This window comes from Lucilia cuprina, chromosome 2, assembly GCF_022045245.1.
Source record: "Lucilia cuprina isolate Lc7/37 chromosome 2, ASM2204524v1, whole genome shotgun sequence".
In the NCBI taxonomy this organism is placed as follows: Eukaryota; Metazoa; Arthropoda; class Insecta; order Diptera; family Calliphoridae; genus Lucilia; species Lucilia cuprina.
The window spans coordinates 25,466,521-25,484,402 of record NC_060950.1 but is presented as its reverse complement, the minus strand read 5'-3'; the positions used below and the strand labels follow the sequence as shown (position 1 = coordinate 25,484,402).

General features: G+C 28.2%; 1 protein-coding gene across 3 annotated transcripts in view; it reads right to left on the bottom strand.

Moving 5' to 3' along the window:
- LOC111682832 overlaps nt 1-17,329 on the bottom strand; it is a 173,729-nt gene extending 156,400 nt beyond the window's left edge. The window contains exons 1-3 of one of the 3 annotated variants that reach the window (XM_046951117.1): nt 17,300-17,329; nt 17,104-17,185; nt 1,727-2,482 (exon numbers count right to left, since the gene is read on the bottom strand). The gene's annotated coding sequence lies outside the window, so the exon portion shown is untranslated. The other 2 variants (XM_046951112.1, XM_046951115.1) reach the window with 2 other exon arrangements.
- Between the last annotated feature and the right edge of the window lie 553 nt (nt 17,330-17,882).

Below are 17,882 nucleotides of genomic sequence, written 5' to 3'. Positions count from 1 at the left end.
ATTATATTTTCTTTTAGTAAAAACTTTTTTCTGGATAGAAGTTTGAGGGAAATTATTTTAAAATATAAACTGAAACTATTGTTATAGGGCGCTTCCAAAGATTCGTTTCAAATGTTTTAGTCTGTAAATACCACGCTGGTAGTTTGGTACTAACAGAGTACTAACTAACTAACTAACTAACTAACTAACTAACTAACTAACTAACTAACTAACTAACTAACTAACTAAGTAACTAACTAACTAACTAACTAACTAACTAACTAACTAACTAACTAACTAACTAACTAACAAATTAACTAACTAACTATCTTACTAACTAACTAACTAACTATCTAAGTAACTAACTAACTATCTAACTAACTAACTAACTAACTAACTAACTAACTAACTAACTAACTAACTAACTAACTAACTAACTAACTAACTAACTAACTAACTAACTAATTAACTAACTAACTAACTAACTAACTAACTAACTAACTAAGTAACTAACTAACTAACTAACTAACTAACTAACTAACTAACTAACTAACTAACTAACTGACTAACTAACTAACTAACTAACTATTTAATTAACTAAGTAACTAAGTAACTAACTAACGAACTAACGAACTAACGAACTAACGAACTAACGAACTAACTAACTAACTAACTAACTAACTAACTAACTAACTAACTAACTAAGTAACTAACTTACTAACTAACTATCTTACTAATTAACTAACTAACTAACTTACTAACTATCTTACTAAATAACTAACTAAATAAGACTAACTAACTTACTAACTAACTAACTAACTTACTAACTAACTAACTAACTAACTAACTAACTAACTAACTAACTAACTAACTAACTAACAAATTAACTAACTAACTATCTTACTAACTAACTAACTATTTAACTAACTAACTAAGTAACTAACTAACTAACTAACTAACTAACTAACTAACTAAGTAACTAACTTACTAACTAACTATCTTACTAATTAACTAACTAACTAACTTACTAACTATCTTACTAAATAACTAACTAAATAAGACTAACTAACTTACTAACTAACTAACTAACTTACTAACTAACTAACTAACTAACTAACTAACAAATTAACTAACTAACTATCTTACTAACTAACTAACTATTTAACTAACTAACTAACTAAGTAACTAACTAACTAACTAACTAACTAACTAACTAACTAATTAATTAACTAAGTAACTAACGAACTAACTAACTAACTAACTAACTTACTAACTAACTAACTAACTAACTAACTAACTAACTAACTAACTAACTATCATACTAATTAACTAACTAACTAACTAACTTACTAACTAACTAAATAAGTAACTAACTATCTAACTAACGAACTAACTAACTAACTAACTAACTACCTAACTAACTAACGAACTAGCTAACTAAAAGACTTCCAAAAATACTGCCTGCTACTCTTTACCTTTGCGAATCATCGAATTAACCAAATTTAACCTTCTGACCTTTTCATTAAGGACGACTATAAAAGCATTATGAATACATAACATGAATAGAAATAAATTTTAACAATCTGCTTTTATATATTTTATTTGTACAATATTTTTTGGGGCATTAAGATACAATGACTTTCTCACTTGTTGACTGACTGACTGACTGCCTGTCTGTCTGTATGACTGTTTGTTTGATTCATTTAGACATTCATTCATATTGAAAGTAACAAACATAATCACTTACCTTATGCCTTCTCTTAGATGTTATTTAATGTAAATTTAACACGTAAAAATTATTATTATTATATTTTTTTTATTTATTTTTATATTCTTTTTGTGTTAAATGAAATTGAATGGCAATGATGAAAAAGTCGAATTCAAATTCAAAATGAAGCAACAGCAGGACGAAAACTTCTAGACACACACTGGCAACAAAATGATTAAAAAGGAAAGAAAAATGTAGGAAAATTATTTCTTTTGAAATTGTTTGTTTTCTTTAACTTTTGACTTTCTACTAGTTGATTTTTTGGAACACTCTCGCAAACACACACACATATATATATGCGTGTTTGTTTTTGTTGTTCTATATTTAAAAGTATGTATGTAAATGTGTATGCAATTTTTTTTGTATACTACTTTTCGCTGTGTTTATTTGTCTGAAGTTTTCAGAATTTTCTTTGCCTCCTTAGATTTTTGATTTCATAATTTTCATGTTTCACTTGTCGTTGTTGTATTTAGCACTTTTTTATTATTTTTCTTCTTCTTCTTTTTGTTGATGTGAATAGAGGAAAAAAACTCACGAAATGTAAATAATTTCACACGCTTACTTTTGCTCTAAATAACACTTATTTACATATTATTTTGTATGTATATGTATATGTGTTTTGTTTGTTTTTAGGTATTTTTTTCTAACAGTAACAACAACAATAACATATTAAATACCTCTTCTTGTCGGTAGTCAAATGAATTTCCTTTTTGCCAAGCAAATTAAATAAACGAACTAGAAAATAATGGTAGAGGAAAAGAGATAGAAAAGAAAAAAGTTATTTTTTTAAGTGTATAACAAAAATTAGATGTTTTTTGGAATATTTTAATATAATTTTTAACACTCTTTTTTATTGTAGTTAGTTGTTTTAAGCTGTGAAAGCAACAACAAACAGCCTTTAACAAGAATAAAATTTACATATTTTTTTATTAAACAAAAAATAGAAAAAAAAACATACAGCTTAATAAACTAAATTTTAATTGTTGTTGGAGATATTTTTCTTAAATATACTAGCGTACCCGGTATTCTTCGCTACTAAAGGGTCATTCACACGATAGCACTTTACGTACAAAAGTGTAATGAAAAACTTAAATGAAATTCCATCCGTATGGCAAAAAATAGAATAAGTTGTATGATTTTTTTGTGTTTAAACAATTGGTATAAAACCATAACAAAGTAAATGGAAACAGCTGTTTCACTTTCTTTGCATAAAAATACATCCCTGTTTTTTAAACTATTTCAAGAAATAAAGATAGCTATACTACTGTCAAATTTTCGATCCTTATTTTCTGTTAATGTGTGATGGTTTCATTACATATTGTCTTTAGACCCATCCGTACTTTTTTACACAAAATGTTGAAAGATCATATTACTTGTGGCTTAAATCTAAAGCAAATTAAAAATTTATAATTCAATATTAATATGGTTTATGTTTCTATTTTAATAAAAGATGTTCTATTTAAGTACAAAAAAGTTACTTATTATATCAGGACTATATATGTTTTATGTTTCTATGTTCAAGGTTAAGTTCAAGAAGTACCATTTTAAGAAGGAAAGAGTGCTAGAGATTATCCACTTATAGATTTTTATTCACTAAGGATACCGCATGCATGCGTAGCCGACCATATGATACCCTACACCAGTCAGTATTTCAAAAATGGGGACTATTTAAAAAAATAAAGCATTTGATTTGTTTTTTAACCTTATTTCGGAATATTTTTATTATTTTTTTTTTGGCAAAAAAAAAATATTTTTACAAGAGGGCTCAAAGGGAATAGGGCAAAATATGGCCCTATCCTTATAAATGTTGGTAGGGGGAGTTAAGTCTACTTCAATATTAATTATTTAGAATTTAAAAGCGTCATTAGTGTTTGTAAGTGAATTTTTACCATTAAGTCATTTTCTGAAGGGGAGTTTGTATGGGGGATAGGGCCAAATGAAGTTCTATAAAACTAAGTTTTTTTCGACTTGTTGACGTAATAGATCATTTCAATTAATTATAAGCCCAAAGGCCCTATTTGGGATGTACGGTTTATGGGGGCTAGTCGAAATAATGGACCGATTTTAACAATTATCAATAGGCTTCGTCCTTGGGACAAAAGAAGCGTGTGTGCCAAATTTCAATTATCTTGAAAATTGCCTTGCGCACAAGGTTTACATAGACAGCCAGACGGACGGACGGACATAGCTTACCTACCCCACTAAAGTGGTGTAGGTTATAAAAAAAATATCGTTCACAGAACTAAAAAGGCAACAAAAAGTTCCCTCTTATAGATGCTTTTTCAATAATGACTTTGTAAGTTTAATTTCGTGTGTATTTAACTTCATATAATTACACAGGCCGACACATTTTTAAATCAGAGATCAAATTATACCCTTCTAAAAGACTTAGTCCCTCTGAATTCGAATCCGAGAAGTTAAGCCTTTTTAAAGGGGGCATTTTCTCAAATTTGAAAACACGATATCTCAAATCTCTGATGTGAGAAAATTCAGCACAGTTCAATCTTTTACAATCGTCTAATTGGTTTCAGGATTTCGACTTTTTTTAAATTTTGCCGGCCTGTGAAATAATTTCAAAACAAACCTTTTGAATTAAGAAAATGTTTTAGTTCCATATTAGAAAAAAGTCAAAAAGTACCATTTAAAGAATGGAAAAGTACCAAAGTTTTCACTTTTATAGATTATCCTTTCTGTACGAACGTGTATGTTTTAATGTTTTTCGCCAAAAGCTTTCTCCACTTGAAGAACAAAGAAGTGTTGAAACGTTTCCTTTTTGTTCAGTCGAAACTATATACATATGTATCATTATATTCCAGCTCCGACGAGTCATTTATGACTCTTCTACACGATTAAAATTCTCTCGTTTTCTGATCATAACTTTTATAACGAACGTGTATGTTTTAATGATTTTCGACAAAAACTCTCTCCACTTGAAAAACAAAGAATTGCTGAAACATTTCCTTTTTGTTCAATCGAAACTATATACATATGTTTCATTATATCCCAGCTCAGTCGAATTTAATTTTAGAAATTCTTTTATAATCATTTCTAATTATTTTTTATGTGTGATTGTTGTTATTACTCCAAATGCTTGATATATTATAAAATTTTGAAAATTATCATATTTTGAAACATTAGTATGATCAATTTATGAGTTACTAATATGATGTAAATTTGTTTAAAAAGTTGTGTGTATGGTCATTGGCTTAAAAGTTATAGAGGACCATAATATGTACCAAAATTACCTGAAATTGAAAATTTCCACCCATTAAACGTTGGAATTTCAAAAAAGTATCAGAGATCCAGTTCCTCCTTATGGATCAACTTGTTTTTAAATATTGCCATGATTCCAAATTGATTTGTTTGAGCTTTTGCGTGATGAATCAGTTACTCAATTACATGACTCTTTTATAAGTATGTATATTAGCATGTCGCGTAGACGATCTTTTTGAAGAAATACCTCTAAAACGATTCATTTAAATCTTTTTTAAAGATCCTCAGTTTCCTACCAGCGATTGAAAATCTTGATCTCTGTATAAATTTTTTTTGCAATATTTTCGAATTGGGAGTTAAAAATTCAGTCATTTTGAGTTTATCGCTTATTTTTGTTAGTGTATTTCTGGCCGACATAAATTTCAAAAACCAAATGCCAAACAATTTTTTAAATATTTTTCTACATGAGCTGAGAGCCGTTAGCAGCTCAAAGTTGCAGAATTTTTAAGATCCATATCGAAAAAATCTAAAATATTTTATTTTTTCTAAAAATTACACTGAGGTTAGAATTTTCAACCGCTAGTAAGAAACTGAGGATCATTCAAAAAAAAATATATATTTTATTTTTCTTGTGATGAGTTCATTAATACGCATCGATTGAGTAGTATTCTTATAATTACTGGATTCGAAAACATGCCTAAAGTTCTCTTAAAGTTTCTACGGCAACTTTTAAAAAACCTTTGTTTTAAATTTACTAATTTGTTCGAATCCCACTGTTGAATAATACTGCTTTTATTTTAACTACACAGCAGTAAAAGTAGCATTATTAAATTTGAATATTTTTCCCATAACCGTTTAAAAAAAAAACACACAATAAAAGTTATTTTATATGGAAATTTGTTTTACTTTTTATACATATTTAAAGATTATTTTATGTATATTAAGTATTAATATTAATAAGAATTTAATTGTTTAATTCCCTAGTGTAAAATTGAAAGTAATTTGCAAATTTAAATTCTATTTAAAATGTACTTGTTGTTAGTAATTGGTTTTTGTGGTTTTTAATAGAAAGAAAAAAAACACAACAAAAATTAACATAATTTTTTCTATATTTTTGTAATTTTGTGTAAACATATAGTAGAGGAAATATCTTTAAAACAACTTAAGGCCTAAGGGAATACTTCAACAAATATATGCTTAAATGGCTAAATTTAAAAACAATTAAAGCTCAAAATTTCTAATTTTGGGAACAAAAAGTGAATTTTTTTTCCTTTAATATTAAAATACATTTTTATCTGAGAAAAACTCAGAGATTATTTTAAATTCCTTTGAAAAAACAGTTTTCTCTATCTGTAGTTTAAGCTATTAATTAAAAACAAATGATTTATTTACACCACCCACAGCGTATGAGTAATAAATAATATTTAAAAATATTTTCTTATAAAAGTTTATTACTCATACGCCTGGTATACATTTCAACACAGACAAATTGCACTTAAATATATAAGGATGGGTATAATTCTTTTATTTTTCAGCACAAAATTTATAGTTAAAGTATTTATAACCATTTTTATTTTAATTTATGTATTTAAATTAATTTTATTCAAATTTCTTTCACACATTCACTAAGTAGATACAGTAGTAGATACATACATATACATGTATATATGCAATGACAGGACTAGTTATTTTTGTTTTGTTACTGAGCTAATTAGTTTGTTTTTTTTTGTTAACAATTTTTTTATTATTTTTCATTCTATAATTGAATTAATTTATTATAAAATACATTTAAACATATTGTACGGTATTTTTTCTGGCTGCTGCAATATTTCAATTGTAAATTAATATTTTATGTTAATTAAGAATAATTATTCATGTATGAGATTAAATGGATTCTATTTTTTTCCACTGGTTGCTGCTTGATTATTTATTTGTTTTTTTTTTATTGTTGTTTTTAAACACAAATCAATAGTTAATGAAAATATAAAAGAAAAAAATTAAATAAATACACTCATGTATAAATAATAACAAATGCTTATTTAACATTATGTTTCATTAACAACTTTATTGAAATTCATGAGATTTTAAAGAAAATTAGGGTGTTCACTTATCATGATTCTTTTTAAATAACGGAACTTGGTAATACTTTCATAGTCTAGTCATAGTCTAGTCATAGTCTAGTCATAGTCTAGTCATAGTCTAGTCATAGTCTAGTCATAGTCTAGTCATAGTCTAGTCATAGTCTAGTCATAGTCTAGTCATAGTCTAGTCATAGTCTAGTCATAGTCTAGTCATAGTCTAGTTATAGTCTAGTCATAGTCTAGTCATAGTCTAGTCATAGTCTAGTCATAGTCTAGTCATAGTCTAGTCATAGTCTAGTCATAGTCTAGTCATAGTCTAGTCATAGTCTAGTCATAGTCTAGTCATAGTCTAGTCATAGTCTAGTCATAGTCTAGTCATAGTCTAGTCATAGTCTAGTCATAGTCTAGTCATAGTCTAGTCATAGTCTAGTCATAGTCTAGTCATAGTCTAGTCATAGTCTAGTCATAGTCTAGTCATAGTCTAGTCATAGTCTAGTCATAGTCTAGTCATAGTCTAGTCATAGTCTAGTCATAGTCTAGTCATAGTCTAGTCATAGTCTAGTCATAGTCTAGTCATAGTCTAGTCATAGTCTAGTCATAGTCTAGTCATAGTCTAGTCATAGTCTAGTCATAGTCTAGTCATAGTCTAGTCATAGTCTACTCATAGTCTAGTCACAGTCTAGTCATAGTCTAGTCATAGTCTAGTCATAGTCTAGTCATAGTCTAGTCATAGTCTAGTCATAGTCTAGTCATAGTCTAGTCTATAGTCTAGTCTATAGTCTAGTCTATAGTCTAGTCTATAGTCTAGTCTATAGTCTAGTCTATAGTCTAGTCTATAGTCTAGTCTATAGTCTAGTCTATAGTCTAGTCTATAGTCTAGTCTATAGTCTAGTCTATAGTCTAGTCTATAGTCTAGTCTATAGTCTAGTCTATAGTCTAGTCTATAGTCTAGTCTATAGTCTAGTCTATAGTCTAGTCTATAGTCTAGTCTATAGTCTAGTCTATAGTCTAGTCTATAGTCTAGTCTATAGTCTAGTCTATAGTCTAGTCTATAGTCTAGTCTATAGTCTAGTCTATAGTCTAGTCTATAGTCTAGTCTATAGTCTAGTCTATAGTCTAGTCTATAGTCTAGTCTATAGTCTAGTCTATAGTCTAGTCTAGTCTATAGTCTAGTCTATAGTCTAGTCTATAGTCTAGTCTATAGTCTAGTCTATAGTCTAGTCTATAGTCTAGTCTATAGTCTAGTCTATAGTCTAGTCTATAGTCTAGTCTATAGTCTAGTCTATAGTCTAGTCTATAGTCTAGTCTATAGTCTAGTCTATAGTCTAGTCTATAGTCTAGTCTATAGTCTAGTCTATAGTCTAGTCTATAGTCTAGTCTATAGTCTAGTCTATAGTCTAGTCTATAGTCTAGTCTATAGTCTAGTCTATAGTCTAGTCTATAGTCTAGTCTATAGTCTAGTCTATAGTCTAGTCTATAGTCTAGTCTATAGTCTAGTCTATAGTCTAGTCTATAGTCTAGTCTATAGTCTAGTCTATAGTCTAGTCTATAGTCTAGTCTATAGTCTAGTCTATAGTCTAGTCTATAGTCTAGTCTATAGTCTAGTCTATAGTCTAGTCTATAGTCTAGTCTATAGTCTAGTCTATAGTCTAGTCTATAGTCTAGTCTATAGTCTAGTCTATAGTCTAGTCTATAGTCTAGTCTATAGTCTAGTCTATAGTCTAGTCTATAGTCTAGTCTATAGTCTAGTCTATAGTCTAGTCATAGTCTTGGCCTAGTCTAGTCATAGTCTAGTCATAGTCTAGCCATAGTCTAGCCATAGTCTAGTCATAGTCTAGTCTTGTCTAGTCATAGTCTAGTCATAGTCTAGTCATATTCCATTCTAGTCTAGTCATGGTCTAGTCATAGTATAATCTAAATTTATAAAAGTGTTCTTTTTGGTGGTCTTATATTCATTTAAACCTCTTGGTTATAGTCTAGTCTATAGTCTAGTCTATAGTCTAGTCTATAGTCTAGTCTATAGTCTAGTCTATAATCTAGTCTATAGTCTAGTCTATAGTCTAGTCTATAGTCTAGTCTATAGTCTAGTCTATAGTCTAGTCTATAGTCTAGTCTATAGTCTAGTCTATAGTCTAGTCTATAGTCTAGTCTATAGTCTAGTCTATAGTCTAGTCTATAGTCTAGTCTATAGTCTAGTCTAGTCTATAGTCTAGTCTATAGTCTAGTCTATAGTCTAGTCTATAGTCTAGTCTATAGTCTAGTCTATAGTCTAGTCTAGTCTATAGTCTAGTCTATAGTCTAGTCTATAGTCTAGTCTATAGTCTAGTCTATAGTCTAGTCTATAGTCTAGTCTATAGTCTAGTCTATAGTCTAGTCTATAGTCTAGTCTATAGTCTAGTCTATAGTCTAGTCTATAGTCTAGTCTATAGTCTAGTCTATAGTCTAGTCTATAGTCTAGTCTATAGTCTAGTCTATAGTCTAGTCTATAGTCTAGTCTATAGTCTAGTCTATAGTCTAGTCTATAGTCTAGTCTATAGTCTAGTCTATAGTCTAGTCTATAGTCTAGTCTATAGTCTAGTCTATAGTCTAGTCTATAGTCTAGTCTATAGTCTAGTCTATAGTCTAGTCTATAGTCTAGTCTATAGTCTAGTCTATAGTCTAGTCTATAGTCTATTCTATAGTCTAGTCTATGGTCTAGTCTATAGTCTAGTCTATAGACTAGTCTATAGTCTAGTCTATAGTCTAGTCTATAGTCTAGTCTATAGTCTAGTCTATAGTCTAGTCTATAGTCTAGTCTATAGTCTAGTCTATAGTCTAGTCTATAGTCTCGTCTATAGTCTAGTCTATAGTCTAGTCATAGTCTTGGCCTAGTCTAGTCATAGTCTAGTCATAGTCTAGTCATAGTCTAGCCATAGTCTAGCCATAGTCTAGTCATAGTCTATTCTTGTCTAGTCATAGTCTAGTCATAGTCTAGTCATATTCCATTCTAGTCTAGTCATGGTCTAGTCATAGTATAATCTAAATTTATAAAAGTGTTCTTTTTGGTGGTCTTATATTCATTTAAACCTCTTGGTACTTTTTTCATTGTTTATAATATATCACCCACAATCCATCCAAAAATAATTGCTTTTTTACAATAAGACCTTCTGGTATTTTTATATTCACTTAATGGAACTTTTAACATTTTACTATTAATAAACATTTAGAGAAATAAAGTAAAAATAAAATAAAACCCTATAATTTTTGATATTTTTTAATAACAGATGTAAATGCCAAAGAAACTATTTAAGTCACGAATGCCAATATTTTCTTAATTACACATTTGTAAAGCCACAATTTCCTCTTAAACACCCATTATTAAGTGTAAAGTATAAAAATTCAGAAAATCCTACATATTGTCAACAGTTTTTTGTAAATAACAACCAAATAAACGGCAATATAAACATGACATTTAAATCATATTTAATTTATATTTACATATGTATGTATATGTGTGTATATATTAACACAATAATATATATTTTTAATTTAATTAATGAAAAAAAATATTTAAATAAGCAAATTAATAATTCAGTGTATAAGTATAAGTGAATTAATTAAACAAAAAATTTGTTACCAACATAAACACAATAATAAATATATGTATTTAGAAATATGCATACATATGTATAGTATGTAAGTGTTAAATTAAAGCGAGGTTAAATAAATTTTATTGAAATATTAAAATAATACAATATACATTTATTTACAAATTAGTCAAATTTTTTTATATTTGCCACAACTAATAATCCTGTATATATACATACATATGTATTTTTGTATAAAATATATTTAGGATTAATTTAGTAGAATATTTTAAAAATGCATATGATACACAACTTTAATAATTTTAACTTTAAATAATTAAATAGAAAATAGTAGTCTTTTTAATATTTTTATGCTTTTTAAATACCTTTCTTATAATTTCTTCATTTTAATAAAATTGCACATCGATACACTGCATTCACTACCAGGTATGGAACACATAGTAACTTTGCACTATTTCAATACTTTTTAATGGTATATAATAGTCTATAGCCTAGTTTATAGTCTAGCATATAGTCTAGTTTATAGTGTAGTCTATAGTCTAGTCAATAGTCTTGTCTATAGTCTAGTCTATAGTCTAGTCTATAGTCTATTTCATAATCCAGTCTACAGTCTAGTCTACAGTCTAGTCTACAGTCTAGTCTACAGTCTAGTCTTTAGTCTAGTCTTTAGTCTAGTCTTTAGTCTAGTCTTTAGTCTAGTATTTAGTCTAGTCTATAGTCTAGTTTATAGTGTAGTCTATGGTCTAGCCAATAATCTAGTCTATAGTCTAGTTTATAGTCTATTTTATAGTCTAGTCTATAGTCAAGTCTTTAGTCTAGTCTATAGTCTAGCCTTTAGTCTAGTTTATTGTGTAGTCTAGTCTGTAATCTACTCTATAGTCTAGTCTTTAGTCTAGTCTATAGTTCAGTCTATAGTCTAGTCTAGTCTATAATCTACTCTATAGTCTAGTCTATAGTCTAGTCTATAGTCTAGTCTATAGTCTAGTCAATAGTCTAGTCAATAGTCTAGTCTATAGTCTAGTCTATAGTCTAGTCTATAGTCCAGTCTATAGTCTAGTCTATAGTCTAGTCTATAGTCTAGTCTATAGTCTAGTCTATAGTCTAGTCTATAGTCTAGTCTATAGTCTAGTCTATAGTCTAGTCTATAGTCTAGTCTATAGTCTAGTCTATAGTCTAGTCTATAGTCTAGTCTATAGTCTAGTCTATAGTCTAGTCTATAGTCTAGTCTATAGTCTAGTCTATACTCTAGTCTATAGTCTAGTCTATAGTCTAGTCTATAGTCTAGTCTATAGTCTAGTCTATAGTCTAGTCTATAGTCTAGTCTATAGTCTAGTCTATAGTCTAGTCTATAGTCTAGTCTATAGTCTAGTCTATAGTCTAGTCTATAGTCCAGTCTATAGTCTAGTCTATAGTCTAGTCTATAGTCTAGTCTATAGTCTAGTCTATAGTCTAGTCTATAGTCTAGTCTATAGTCTAGTCTATAGTCTAGTCTATAGTCTAGTCTATAGTCTAGTCTATAGTCTAGTCTATAGTCTAGTCTATAGTCTAGTCTATAGTCTAGTCTATAGTCTAGTCTATAGTCTAGTCTATAGTCTAGTCTATAGTCTAGTCTATAGTCTAGTCTATAGTCTAGTCTATAGTCTAGTCTATAGTCTAGTCTATAGTCTAGTCTATAGTCTAGTCTATAGTCTAGTCTATAGTCTAGTCTATAGTCTAGTCTATAGTCTAGTCTATAGTCTAGTCTATAGTCTAGTCTATAGTCTAGTCTATAGTCTAGTCTATAGTCTAGTCTATAGTCTAGTCTATAGTCTAGTCTATAGTCTAGTCTATAGTCTAGTCTATAGTCTAGTCTATAGTCTAGTCTATAGTCTAGTCTATAGTCTAGTCTATAGTCTAGTCTATAGTCTAGTCTATAGTCTAGTCTATAGTCTAGTCTATAGTCTAGTCTATAGTCTAGTCTATAGTCTAGTCTATAGTCTAGTCTATAGTCTAGTCTATAGTCTAGTCTATAGTCTAGTCTATAGTCTAGTCTATAGTCTAGTCTATAGTCTAGTCTATAGTCTAGTCTATAGTCTAGTCTATAGTCTAGTCTATAGTCTAGTCTATAGTCTAGTCTATAGTCTAGTCTATAGTCTAGTCTATAGTCTAGTCTATAGTCTAGTCTATAGTCTAGTCTATAGTCTAGTCTATAGTCTAGTCTATAGTCTAGTCTATAGACTAGTCTATAGTCTAGTCTATAGTCTAGTCTATAGTCTAGTCTATAGTCTAGTCTATAGTCTAGTTTATAGTCTAGTCTATAGTATAGTCTATAGTCTAGTCTATAGTCTAGTCTAGTTTATAGTCTAGTCTATAGTCTAGTCTATAGTCTAGTCTATAGTCTAGTCTATAGTCTAGTCTATAGTCTAGTTTATAGTCTAGTCTATAGTCTAGTCTATAGTCTAGTCTATAGTCTAGTCTATACTATTGACTAGTCTATAGTTTAGTCTATAGTCCAGTCTATTGTCTAGTCTATAGTATAGTCTAAGGTCTGTTCTATGGTGTCGCCTATAGCCTGGTCAATAGTATAGTCTATATAGTTTATATTTTAGTGTATTGTGTAGTCTGTAATCTAATCAAAAGTATAGTTTAGGCGATCCCCTCTCGTCTTCTCCTTAATATATTCGAAATCCATATATTCTGAAACCATGTCCAATAAAGTTAAAATGTAAAAAACATTTCAAAAATTTGCAACATTTCATAAAATATTTTAATCACTAAAAGAATTTAGAAATTAAAAATTTTAAACTACATAACGTAACATTGTAATGGATAAAAAATTATTACCCACAAAATAAAATAAATAATAAAATACTAAAAAATAAAAGACGGCGACTCATTTTTGTTTGAAGACATTTTTAGAACATTAAAACATAAAAATGCTCTGTTTTTACAACCTAAATCAATAAAACTTATATTTTTTCTAATATTTAAATAGTTACTTGAATAAACCACAGAAATTTATTTAAAGGAAATTTACAAATAAATTAAGAACACACAAATACACAAACAATAAAAACACATATTTATTATTATTATTTTTTCAAAAACATCATGATTTGAATAATTTACCAAAAAAATAAATAAATTTAAAACGGAAACGTAAGAAAAAACAATTTAATACAATTTGTTATGTCTTCGCTCTATAACGTTCTATGTAAATTAACAATGATAAAAATCTTCATTTCATTTTATTTCACATTTTATTATTAAAATCGATTTTATATTCCAGCTTGTTTTCTGTTCATACATTTATTTATTTTTTTTTCTTATTTTTATTTTGTATTTTACCATCACATTATTATAATAAAATACAAAAAGAAAAAAATTATAAAGAAATAAAAATGTAACAAAAAAAGGAAACTACTTTGAATAATGAAACATATAGAAATATTGTAGTCAAATGCAACAAATGAACAAAAATTTCAATAATACTAGGAATAAGAATAAATTCTAACACCTACACACTTGGCGAAAGACCCAATAGTTTTAAAACGGCCAGAATGTAGCCTCTTTTTGCAAATGTTTAATTGCTAAGTTGCTACTTGTATGCAGAGAGGAAGACAACCATTACTTTTATGCTCCTAAGTAATCTAGCGAGAAGTTAAACCATTTTTTACAGCGCCTTAGCAAGTAGTTACATAACAAACCAAAAGTAAACTATAGCAATGTCATTTATCCATTTGTAATAGAAGTTAAGTGAATTCTTTATATACAGAGTATTATTAGGAACGATTAAGTAATATTTTTACTTTAATACTACAGGAATATATGAACAGTTAACTAGTGAAGTTGTATGCGTAAGTGTTGAAGAGTTTTATGTTGAATTAGAGAAAGAGAGCAGTTATAGGTGACCTATTCCTCAATCATTTAACATATTTTGTATGGTAGAATGATAATCTACCACAGCTAGTGGTGGCATACAAAAGCACAGTAGAACAAATAAGAGTTCTATGTTTTTAACTGAAAGATAAAACTTAATAAAACAATAACAACGTTACCCTTCATATATAACGTCTTGTACCCACGACAATTGGATCTTAGCTATAGAACGTGTTATTGAACATGCCCTCCCAACTTTGGGTCTTAAGCTTTAATTGAATGCGTATGCAGCTAAGGTCGCGATGGCATACTGTATTTATACTGAACTGTTTTTTTTTTTTTTTTTGTTTATTGTAGTTTTTTCTCTTGTTTGCTGTTAGGGTTGGGATGGTTTGTGTAATGAGTTATAAATGGCCGAGTTAGCTGGTAACCACGCCAAAATCACGTTCCGTAACAAACGATCCGAGTCTTATTTAGCCAAAAATTGTCAACTTAGTGACAGCTTTAACAACTCCAAACTATCGGCTACGGTCGATCAACAATGTATTGTTCTTTCTCTATTAAGTTTTTATACAAAATCAAACTAAATACAAGAACAACATATACCCTATGTATATTGTTGTTGCTGTTTATGGCGCCTGAATGCACAAAAATTCTCATTTAAAATTTATTAGAGTTTATCACGTGTTTTCGCTCATATTTATGAACCGATTTTTTAGATATTAACTAGGGTTCTATAATTGAAACGAAAAGTCGACTTTTTGACTTTGACTTTGACTTTTTGACTTTAGACTTATTGATTTTTTTCTACGTTTTGACTATTTTCGACTTCATTCGATTTTTTTCGACTATTTATTGACTTTTTTCGAATTTTTCCGACTATTTTAGAGGTTTTGACTTTTTTTTTAATTTCCGACTATTTTTGACTTTTTTCTACAATTTTCGAGTTTTCGACTCTTCGACTTTTTACGATTTTTCGACTTATCGACTTTTTTCGACATTCAGACTTTTCGATTTTTATTAACAAAGTGGACTTTTCGACTTTTTTGAAACAAAATAGTCGACTTCGACTTTTCGACTTTTTACAACAAAAATTTGATTGTTCGATTATTCGAAAGTCGATTTATAGAACCCTAATATATTTTTTTTTAATTCAGACCTTCTCAGATATCTGGGATCTTCTAATTACTGATTTCAATATACATATATACGAACAGAAAGACGGATATGGTTAAATCGAGGCCGTCATCCCTAAGAAGTCGGAATTATTAAATGTTGTAGGGTCATATAAATTATTGTATTTATTTAAAATTTCCCATACACAATATTCCATCTCTGACTTTATTGTTAATTTGGACAATAAAACTTTCCCCAATTTTCAAATGTAGGGTATTCTCTCTGTATACGAATATAACAACAACGAAGCAGTTCAACAAGGAGGAGTAATGAATACGATATAACAGTAATTTTTATAAATTTGCCTTCCGTTATTTTAGTGTCCCTTTTCTAAACGAGGTGACTACTATCACGTTAATGTTCCCTAGTAATCTAAAGTGTATAAATTTCTGTTTCAAAAAGTCGTAAAAAATTATTTGTTAAAGATTAAAAACTTTAAACTTGAATTTGAAAAGTTTTCTGTACAGTTTTTCTATAAAACATTTTTCGAAGCCAAAAGTTTCTATGTTGAAAATAGGCCATAAGTCAAAACTTGTCGAAAAATATTCTGCAAAAAAGAAACTTGTATAAACAACTTTGAACAACAGATTTCTTTAAAAACTCGTGGAAAGTTTTTGTTTTAAAAATGCTCAAAAATTTTTGGAAAAAAAACTCGTCGAAAAAATTTTAAAGCCGTAAAATCTCTTCGATCAAAAAAAATCACTTATAATTTTCTATTAAAAATTTTTCAATGTTTTCTCTATAAAAAATTGTAGTGCTTAATTCAGAACTTCTCAAAAAGCTTTCTGCAGAAAATATAATAAAAAGTTTTATATAGAAACTACTTTAATGTTTTATATCAAAAATTCGTCGAAATTTTTTTTATTTTCACAACTTTTCTATTAAAAACTCATTAAAAAAACTTATTATAAAAACTTTCTTAGAAAACATGTCGAACAACAATGACGAACAATTTTGATGCGAAAAGTCGTCGAAATTTTATAGATAATAGTGAAAACTTCACTTTTTCAAATACGAAAAAATCTATAACTTTTGTTTAATTCGCAGCACAACAAATATTAATTTTTTAAGTCCTTAATCCCCACTGTATGTTGTTAAGATACAGGAGCCAGAGAAAAACAACTACAACAAGAAAAGCGAAACAAAGTCCTTGTTAAAAATAAGAACAATGTTTTTTTTTGCTTGATTTCTATAAGCATTGTGTGCGTGTTTGTTTTTGGGAGTAAAGCAACAGCAACAACAATAATAAAAATAACTACAATAAAAACAAACTCTTTAAAAAAAAGAGGTAAGTTCTGCTTTTTCTTCCTTTAACGAAAGGCAAAAACTTTTAGCCGAAGCTTATAAAAGTTTTTATACAAACAAATGGAGATTTTTATAAAACCAACAACAACAAAGAGAGTGTTAAATTTATATGAGAGAGCAAGAGTATAAACTATACCTTTTGCCAGTAATCAAGTTAAATTGAAGTAAAAGTATGAGATGAACAGCAGCAGCAGCAACAACAATAATACCAAGAAAAACTGTTGAATAAATTATGTTGAAATGTTAAGGTTACAGTTACAGTTGTTTTAAATTTAATTTAAGTTTTCACTAATTTTCTTTAACAATTATAGGGAAAAACAAAAACCACTTACACACAGTTATTAAACAATTTTAAATTTTTTTAACGTTTTTTTTTTACATTTGTTAATTTTTAAAAATTTATAATTATTTTTTCTATATTATTATTAATTTAATTAATTTTTATTTTAATTATGGAAATTTATTTTGTAAAACCCGTATTTCCTTTAGACGTTTGATATTTGACACAGACACACGCTCACTTGCACTCTACACGGATATACTAGCACACCTCTACATAAACATAAACATTTGCACGCAAAAATCACAAATCGAGGTGAATTATTTAAAGCTTTAGATTTCACCTTTGCCTTTTCTTACTTGCTTGCTTGCTTTTTTTCTTCTTTTTTTCAGAGCTATGTGTGTATTAAAACTTCATTAGAAAAGTATTAACATGACTTTTGTTTTAATTTACATAGAAATATATTTTTAAGGGAATTTTAAATATATATTTTTTTTTTAAATCATAATTTTTTATAATTTATGGGCTTTGGTTTTGTTTTAATTTTATGTTATTTATAAAAATATAAATTATATGCAATTTTTTGTATGTAGGTTTTAATTTTTTTCTTTGCCTTTTTTTAAATTAAATATTTT